Source organism: Aegilops tauschii, chromosome 6 (assembly GCF_002575655.3).
Source record: "Aegilops tauschii subsp. strangulata cultivar AL8/78 chromosome 6, Aet v6.0, whole genome shotgun sequence".
Lineage (NCBI taxonomy): Eukaryota > Viridiplantae > Streptophyta > Magnoliopsida > Poales > Poaceae > Aegilops > Aegilops tauschii.
In genome coordinates, this window is record NC_053040.3 from 411,622,677 (window position 1) to 411,631,990 (window position 9,314).

Below are 9,314 nucleotides of genomic sequence, written 5' to 3' on the forward strand. Positions count from 1 at the left end.
TAATAAGAGCACCAATCAGAATTAACCAAGCAACGATCGAGGCGTCTATGAATAGGATTAGAAGTATTCTGCCTACCACGCCAAGTATAAGCAGGGCCACTAAAGGCAATGTCAAACAAGCCACAATTTTTAACCAAGGATCGGAAAGCATGCATCCGATAGTAGTTGATATTACCAATACAACCATCAACATCATACAGGATATCATTCAAGTCTCCCATACATATCATGGGTTTACCTAGATTATCATATACAAAAGCAGCCACTTGGTCCCAGATGGCATTAGTCTGCCTATGATACGGGTCACCGTATATACAAATGAGGCAAAATTTGACCCCAGAAGCTACATGGACTACATTAGCTAAGATATAGTGAAAAGCAGCGGTATGAACAGAAACTTTGAGCTCATCAGTCCACATAAGGCAAAGACCACCCGAGGCACCTCTAGAAGGAACAACAAAAGCATTAGAAACATCAAACCTATTAACAAGATCAACTGAATGGACTTCGGAGGATTTAATTTCTGAAACAAAGGTTGCCTGAACATTAGTGGACCGCATCAGATTAGCAAGGTAAAGCATGCGCTCACTACCAAGGCCCCTACCCATACCTCGGCAGTTCCAAGAAATGGCCTTCATGGCGCATGAGGAGCGTTAGGACCATGCGCCGCTGCCCAAGAAACTGAGTGAGCCATTCCTTCCCCCTCATGATCACTGAGCTCCATATCACCTGCCTCCTGACGGCTGCGAATATCAACCGTGTCACCTTGGCCAGTGGAGCTAATGTTATCTTGATCTTCCATTGTGGTTTGACCTCGGGTGTCAAGTGTGCGACCACCAACATTCAAACCCAAATGGTGGAGGCGATCAGTTCTAGGAGGAGAGATAGGACCTTGGTAGGAGCTGTCTGCATCTGCACTAAGAGAGTTTGAAGGCGTCCTAATCGGCCACAGATCATGGCTTGCTCCTGCCTCATTGCCTTCTGCCAAAGAAAATCTGCTCTGATCCGTAACGGCCCCGAGACCCACAATTGCCACAGGTTTGATGCTGCCTCTGCACAACACACTGCTATAGCCCACCTGACCGGTGCCACTGTCACGGTGCCAAGTGGTAGCACCATAGCTACGGCGAGGAAACTGGTTGAAAATGGGACGCATACCTCCAGGTCTCCTAGTTGGGGGAACATCCCATCTGCTAACTCCAAATCGACGGCGGCGCCCCGAGCCAGATGCATCTCCTGCAGCAGGGGAAACTGGCTTGATTCTTGTTTGAGAAGCACCGGCACGGGCAGTAGCTACAGATCCTCCGGAGCACTGAGGAGAGGCAGCCATGGGACTCCCACCAGTCGCAGTGAAGAGGGGGCGACTCCGATTCGTGGCGGACCGAGTAAGCCCGAACCAGAGCCGGGAGGTGGAGCTGCCTCAGATGTGTCTCGCACTGGGCCCGCAGCAAATCGGTCGACCGCCGGGCATCCCTGAGAGCCGGCTGCACCATCTTCTTCCACAATGAGCTCAAGTATCTTCAGCGGAGGCAAAGGAGGATCTGGAAGAAGAGCAAGGGGGCGCTTGGGGCTCAGTCTTGGAGGAGAAGAGGAGCTGGGATGAATAGAAGGACCATAGTTGCCAGAACTTTGGGTCGATCGGGTCGAGGAACGGGGTCGCGGGACGCAGATCGCCACAGTTGAAATTGAGGGTCGAAGAAGGCTACTCTTCTTCGGGACGCTATTTGGGATCACGGGACGCGACCCCGCTACAACCGGGTCGAAAATCCGGGTCGTTACATTCCTAAATCCCCCAGAATTTGCGCATCTAATAACTATTTCCTTAAATTATCATCATTAAAGGCTCGTAAGTCAGATGACGGCTACTTCGGCGTGATTTCTCAACTGCCTGTTTCTTTCACACGAAGCGTGATGTTCCTCTCTAATCCCTCTATTGTCTTCTTCTCTTCCTTGGCAAAGCTTACACCATGGATCCATGTAGAATCCTCTAGCCGCCCAGCACTCTCCACCTTCCAGCCACGGATTCTCAAGCGGGTTGCTGATCTCGTTCGATGTTTGGAGGGAGCGGGACTAGAGAGGCCGAATATGGCAGCGGACAGCTCCATGGCCGGCCGTCGACGGCCAAGTGGCAGATCGCCCCGCCCTAGTGCCCTAGTAAGGCTTAATTTCTCACGAATCTTCATGCATACTCTTTGCTTCTTCCATACCAATCCGGATCAGCACCCATCGATCGGGATCGCGACCCATCCAATGACCCAGCTCGACCCTACCTCGCCCCCGACCCTCGATCCGGGTCGATCGACCCCGGGTCAGGGATCGCACCGTCGACCCGCGAACCAGGCTACTATGAGAAGGACTAATGATTCCTTTCCCACTAAACCTATTATTCTCCATATTGGCAGGAATTGCAGTGGAAGCGCAGTACTGCGGATTGAGAGGAGCAGACTGAGCAAATTTGGGGGAGAAATAGGATTTGCAGGCTCATGCTGACGAGAGGTGTCCAGGGTTGAAGACGGAAGGATAACTGGAGTGGACTGAATGAAAGTAGCAGACTGACCCTGCTGAAGCTGAATGTGCTGAGAAGCCTGCTGGCCTAACACTGGCCCATAATTCTGTCTGAGAATATTCATCTCTTCTCCAGGAGTGTACTGGAGGTCCATAAGAAGCATTTGCGTCCCCTGACTGAGACGGGTCAGGCAGAGAGGCAGGCAGGTGAATTTGTCTGTCAGGGAATTGCATTGCACTATCTCCCGTTTTATTACACCGCCCTATGTCTGCTCAGAAATAACTGCAGTAGGTGGAACTGTTGATGCTAGAAGATTGTGCTCACCGCTTTGACTGTGAACAGTGCTCTGTTGAAGTTGAGACGGAGGAACTCTTTCCTGAACCTGTTGCTTACTTGCTTCTTTAGATGAATTACCCTGTTGTAACCTCTGAATTTGCTTGTTAATTTTCCGTAATGACAACTCCTTAGGACCAACATCTCTGCATTTTTTCTCAGAACTGACCTTAGTTTTCCCTTTAGCATCCTCCATCACTACAAGAAATATGTCAACTTGCGACCATCACTATTGGTCGCTGAAAGGTCGTTGTTTTTTATTTGTGACCTTTTTGTGACCAAAAACAGATGGTCAAAAACTGGCAGTCATAAACTGAAATTAACGACCTTCTCTGTGAGAAGGTCGTGGAAGGCAACGACCAAAACAAAAGGTCATTGGTTCAACGACCTTCTGTTTTTGGTCACTGGCTGTCTGGCCAGGCCACGTCGGATCCGACGTGGCAAGCTGACGTGGCAAAACTGCGACCAAATGAGAAGGTCGTTGATAAGAATCAGCCCAGTCCAGTTCAGTGTTTTACATGGGCCGAACCCAACAATTCAGCCTTTTACATATATTTTCCCTATTAATTTTGGTCAGCTACATGGGCCAAGCCCAACTTTATAGCCTTTTTATTTCCAGGGCCATGGTCCTTTTTTGGACCATTTCTTTTTTTGGTCGCATCTATTTGTCAATTGGGCCTCGGCCTTTTTACAGTCAATTCATTAATTATTATTTTTCCTTGTGAATATTATTTGGAAAATGGCCTTTTTAGATGCCAAATACTATTAGGTCCCACTTGTCAGGTTCTAATTAAAGATAGCCAAGGTTTAATTTCCACACAATTATTTCAGTCAGAACAGCAAACAAATGAAAATTATCAAACCACATGCCAATTTTGGCTAATAGCACAATCTTTACATAATTCATTTCACCATTGCATGTGATACTATCACAACATATAACTACTACTACAAATATACTCCAGACTTCGTCACTTCAAGCCAAAGCTCCTTCAATGAGAGGAAACACCATTTCTGGATATGTTCGTACAGGCTGAACAAAGGCATCTAACAATAAACCAAAAGAGTTAGAAACAAAATAAAAACAAAATATAGAAAGCAGCTAGGGACTAAATCATGAAGCATCTCTACATGTAACATGTAACAGTAATAACCACAAGGACCAGCTCACAGAAACAACACAAAAGACAAGATCACAAAAGACAAGATCGCACAGTTGTTGCATGAATACCAAAACTCCCAGAATGGTTCAAGAAGTTGAACGCAGAAAATGATTCAATCTTAGATGGTTCATTGAGCACGGCACGAACGAATTAAGATAACAAGATATATGTTCTACACTAATTTTACACAAATCATTATCAATTTCAATTTACAACAGACTCAAAACAAAACAACATAGCTTATGCATCACATAGGGAATCAACACAATAATATATGTCATGGCATCATGGCTCATCGACCAAGTAACAAAAGAAAATAATGGGATAGACCTAGACTTATCTAGTCGGAGAAGATAGCGTTGATGCAGTTGCAGCACGGCTACCTCAAGACTGTGAATGTGGTGCCATGGTCGGGGTTGATGCGCTCCAGCAAGGTAAGCATCATGGCCTCATCAGGACTGTGAGAACAACCGAGCAAGGTGTGGGTCAGCAAGCATGAAGGGAGTGTCATCAATGCTGGAGCATTAAACTAGCAATGAATAGTTCTACTTTTATATCGAACCGATGATCATGTTCAACCAGCAACAAATGTATGGAACACCACAATGTATAATAATATAAACAGGCCATATAGAAATGCCAAGTTACAAAAACTGCATGACAAATATGATTTGCCTCTGGTGTTTGCCAAACAACAACAACAACACTAGTACAAAGGTGTTGTAGTGTACATGTGAACAGAGATATTCTACAAAACTAGTAAATTTGAGGGAACCACAACTAGTAGATATTGCAATAGAAGTAGTAAAGATTGTGGTAATAAGTATGCAAGGAAACAAAACATGGAACAAATATTGATAGCAACAAAACATGTCCAGGAAGGTCATCCAATGGTTTCAGCCACATCCTAATAAACATGCAGCATTCTAATACTAATTCTATCATTGGGTTGCAAATTCAACATACATAACAGAAACTTCATGACCAACACCAGCAACACCAATACATATGTGATCATCAACCACATAAGCACAAGCATGCAAACACACATCTCATCCCAACCTAAAACTAGAAATAGTAGCGGCCATTCATTTTTTACAAATGAAAATGGTCAAATTCTTGGTAGGATTCTTCATTTGGTGAACAAGGAGGCTATGCTCACAAACACTAGTAACTAGTTTACTGAACAACGAGCGGATTGCAAAAACAGAGCAACGGTAACTTGAAAATAAAATGCTTATTGGGTGCGAGCGACCTTGTGCGGGGTTGACAACGTCGCCGTCGAGGTCCAGGTCGTTGTCCTCCTCGTCCATGGAAGGACGGCACCTGCTACATCCAAACGAAACAAATAAATAAGCAAGGATTAACAAACAGAGCAAGCAAGAATTTAACTTATAATGCTATGTATTGCCCTGCTGCATATACATATCAATTGTGTCATGATGGGGGGTTCAGAATGTACACAACATATTTATGTCAAATGGTTGATTATTCAGAGAAGTTAAACTAAGTGCAGGTCACCCAAAACTGTATTTCTTGCAATCCAAACAATAAAAACAACATGGAGATGGTTGCATAGATACAAATCCATGTGGTAGCAGCAAAATTGACCAATCTGGAGCTCATCTTCTCTCTCTCTCTCTCTCTCTCTCTCTCTCTCTCTCTCTCTCTGTTTGGTACTAACTAAATAAATAAATAAACTGGACTTGTTCATACAAATCCTTCTTGAATTCCTTGACACAAATAGGATTTGCATCAACTATTCCTCAACTTAGCAGCAGTAGCGAGTAGAGGAAGATGAGAGGGAGATGGAGATGCTACCTGTCGTGGTGGGTCGGCATGGACGTGCTTGAGCTCGGGGCAGGACCTCTTGGCCGCCCTAGGAGTAGAGGAGCAAACCCCTCCTGCCCCTCCTGCTCGAGCAGAGCATAGCACAAGAACCCACCTCCTGCATCTCAGGTTGGTTCTCCAAAACCCACCTCCTGCAGCAAGATCCATGGGTGTCCTGCAGCACAGCAGAACACAAAGAATAGAGCAACATACACTGCGGTCAGTGTTCATCCATGGCTGCAAGATCGGATCGAATCGAAGAGAGAAGGGAAAGGGAAGGGCTACCTTGAGGATCAAATCTAATCAGCACCGCCGCCTTGAGCTGCTACTGCTGCTGAGCGTCATCGTCCTCTCCTGCATGGCTGCATCTGCTGTGGTCGCTGCTGCTGCTTGTCCTTGGGCTGAATGGAAGAAGATGTTGTTGCTGCTGCTTGTCCTTGTGTTGGGACCCTGAGGAATACTTGGCGTCAGGGACTGCTTGTCCTCCTCTCCTTTCCTCGTCCGTGGAGGTTGCCTACAGCCCCAGATCGAATCAATTGAGCAAAGGGGGAAACGTTGGAATCAGAGATTGAACGAAGGAGGGGGTTTGGATCCAGGAAACAGAGAGCTCACCATGCCATGGCCATCGATAGAGGTTACAGGAGGGAGGCCGTTGCTGCCGCACACGAGGCCACAACCAGCCCAACAACATCACCACCATCGGAGCCCTCACCACTGTCCAAGCTTTATTAAGCTTCCTGCAAACTGCATTTCGCGTTCAAGAATCAATAAATGGAGTTGCAAAGTGAATATCCTAGGGCATCGAAGCCGAGGAGTTATTGAAGAAATTATGTAAATAACACAAACAAAAGAAGAAGATTTCCTATCTGTGTGTGATGTACATAGCTTATTTCTTTAGCCAATAGAATTTATATAAAAGATCTTTTTGCAATACAATTATCTTATGTACATACGAATGACACCCAAGTAATTTGAGATGGAAACAAGTACATCTAGCAATCTTACATGTATAGTGGCACCAGCAAAAGAGCAAGACACGGAAGAATTTTAGCTTTACATAATGTTTACAAGAACAGGACCCTGATACAGGATTTAGCTTGTCCTACAATCAACACTATTAACAAGGTACTGAAAGTAGCTATGTGCATCAGCCTCACCAAGTCTTATCATGAATTGGTTGCTTTTACAAACTGTACTATATTTCTGGACAGCAAACCAAATAGACGGCTGCTCTCAAACCGTACATCCAAACGGAGCAAATAAGTACTCTACGGAAACCTTAGAACATGCTTTACAACTCATATGTAGAGGGCAACTTGAAATTATGAGCATAACGAACTCGTTTTTCAGTTAGAAGCTCGCTGCCCAAAACTGTCAGGTAGTGCAGTTTTTTAACTGAACCAAATTCAGTTTACAGAACAGCCAGAGAAATCCAAATCTACAGGAGACATGATCATATTCCTAATCCCATCAGGATTGTACAGGGGAATTCTAAGCAGCGTACATAGCTTTGTCTTAGGTAATTAGAATTGTTGAGATGCAAGAAAGGGCAAAACAATCCACACCAACAGTCCAACTAATCAGCCCCGTTGCTAACAAATCCTACAGGGACTAGGTTGCTCCAGTGCTATTGAAATAACTAAAATAACACAAGGAGTAGAGACAACAGATCGGGTGTTGGCCGATGGCCAGCAGCAGCCCGATGTGTGACAACAAAGAACACATTTGATCTGACAACCCCTCACACCATTATTAGTAGCAGAACGCATGCGCAACCACACATCCCATAAGTTGACTATTTGTGACAGGAGTAAGATTCCCCGTGCAGCAGTCATCTGAGTTCGCTACAGCAAGCAACAGGAGCGCGAGGCCAGCGAGCTCACTCACCGCGCGGAGGAGACGGAGGAGTCCACGACGGAGATGTGGCCGGCGCTGGAGATGTCCCACTGGCCGGGCCACGAGTCCTTGCAGTCGGTGTGGCGCTGCACCGCCCGGTGGCAGTCCCCATCCCGATGCACCTCCGACCTACGGGGAAGACGACTGGCGTTAGGCTCACGGGAGCGGCGATCCGACGGAGGAGAGGGGAGGGGGGCTAGGATCGGGAGCAGAGGGTGGACCTGGGCACGGTGACCGTGTAGCCGTCGCTGGGCGTGCGGAAGCTGCAGGCGGTCGTGGCGGACCGCGTCGGCGTCGCGCCGCAGCAGATCTCGGCATCGCTCGCCAGACCCTGCCGCCAGCGCCGCGTGCCGCTCCACGAGGGCGCCGACCTCGCTGCCGCCGTCGTGCGCGAGGGCGCCGGCTGCTATGTCCTCGCCAGGATCGGGCGTGGGAGGTGTGGCGACAAGAGCAGCTCGAACGACCTCCTTGGCGTGATCTTGACTTGAACAAGAGGAAGAAGGTGTGGGGGAGGCATCGCCGGCGGCGGGGTTGGGATCGGGGTCGGGGTCGGGGTCGCGAGAGGAGAGGGAGAGAACAAGGGGATCGTGATCGGGGTCACGAGAAAGAAAGAAAGGAGGCGCGGGGGAGGGGGGGTGGGTGGATGGAAGATGCCCAAAGGACAGTGTGATGGGGCGGCGAGGGGCGTGGGTTGCCGTTGGATCCGGAAGGATCCAACGGTGTTCATGCATGGTCCACGTGTGTTGTCTTTGGACCAATCCGAACGCAATACACCGTACAATATTATGACCGTTTAAATTGGTCGGAGTAGATTTAAAATAATTTGTTAAATCTAGCTGTTTTCTTGACCTGAGAAATTTGAACAAATTGAAAAAATGAAAATCTTTCTTGTCGTGTCATCAAATGTGACCTGGTTTTAAGAAAAAAAATAACAAACTAGCAATGAGACAAATATCTTTAAAAGAAGTGTCCTTAGAAATGCCCGTCATAGTTTTTTTCAGTGCCCAGAATAAGTTTTGTGTGAATGACCTACTAAATATTTGTTGCAAAATTGGACCAAAACATTTTTCTAAAACAATAGGTCATATTTAATTCACAATTGACCAAATAGTTGGGTGTCAAAAGCTTTGACCCACCTCTTGTGAAAAAGACAAATTTCCGCCGATTCAGTTGGAAGCTGATCAAATTTGAACTGCAGCTGCCTCATAGTTTGCTCTTTATTTTTTCCAAAAATCATTTCTAAGTACATAAGTATCTATTTAATCAGAGAAACATCAAAAGTTTTTCAAGATTCAACCACTAGCTAGGAACGGTCAAACCCGCCGTTTTGACCGCATTTTGAAACGGGCATAAAAAATTCAAAAAAAATCAAAAAAATTGGAAAACCTTCGCATTGTGTCATTATATGTGACCAAGTTTCCAGGAAAAATAATAAAATTGTAATACGACAATTATTTTTAAAAAGTGTTCTCAGAAACGAGCTATCATGCGTGAAGATTCATGGCTTTCAAGCCAAATGATCAATCTTATGGCCACATTCATGGCATAGTTTTTTCAAATGATCTCATATTGTGCACAAGGGTGCA

At 46.1% G+C, this 9,314-nt stretch overlaps 1 long non-coding RNA gene across 4 annotated transcripts; it reads right to left on the reverse strand.

Moving 5' to 3' along the window:
* Positions 1-3,661: 3,661 nt before the first annotated feature.
* LOC109755602 (uncharacterized) lies at positions 3,662-8,349 on the reverse strand. Of its 4 annotated transcripts, none has more exons than XR_012188028.1 (8): positions 7,950-8,349; positions 7,720-7,857; positions 6,445-6,576; positions 6,118-6,346; positions 5,824-6,007; positions 5,258-5,328; positions 4,386-4,460; positions 3,662-3,886 (listed from the first exon to the last, which is right to left on the reverse strand). It is a non-coding gene; the product is annotated as an uncharacterized lncRNA (long non-coding RNA). The 4 variants fall into 4 exon arrangements; XR_002231012.4 differs by having other exon boundaries at positions 4,333-4,460; positions 7,950-8,329; XR_002231010.4 differs by lacking the exon at positions 3,662-3,886 and having other exon boundaries at positions 4,111-4,460; positions 7,950-8,329.
* Between the last annotated feature and the right edge of the window lie 965 nt (positions 8,350-9,314).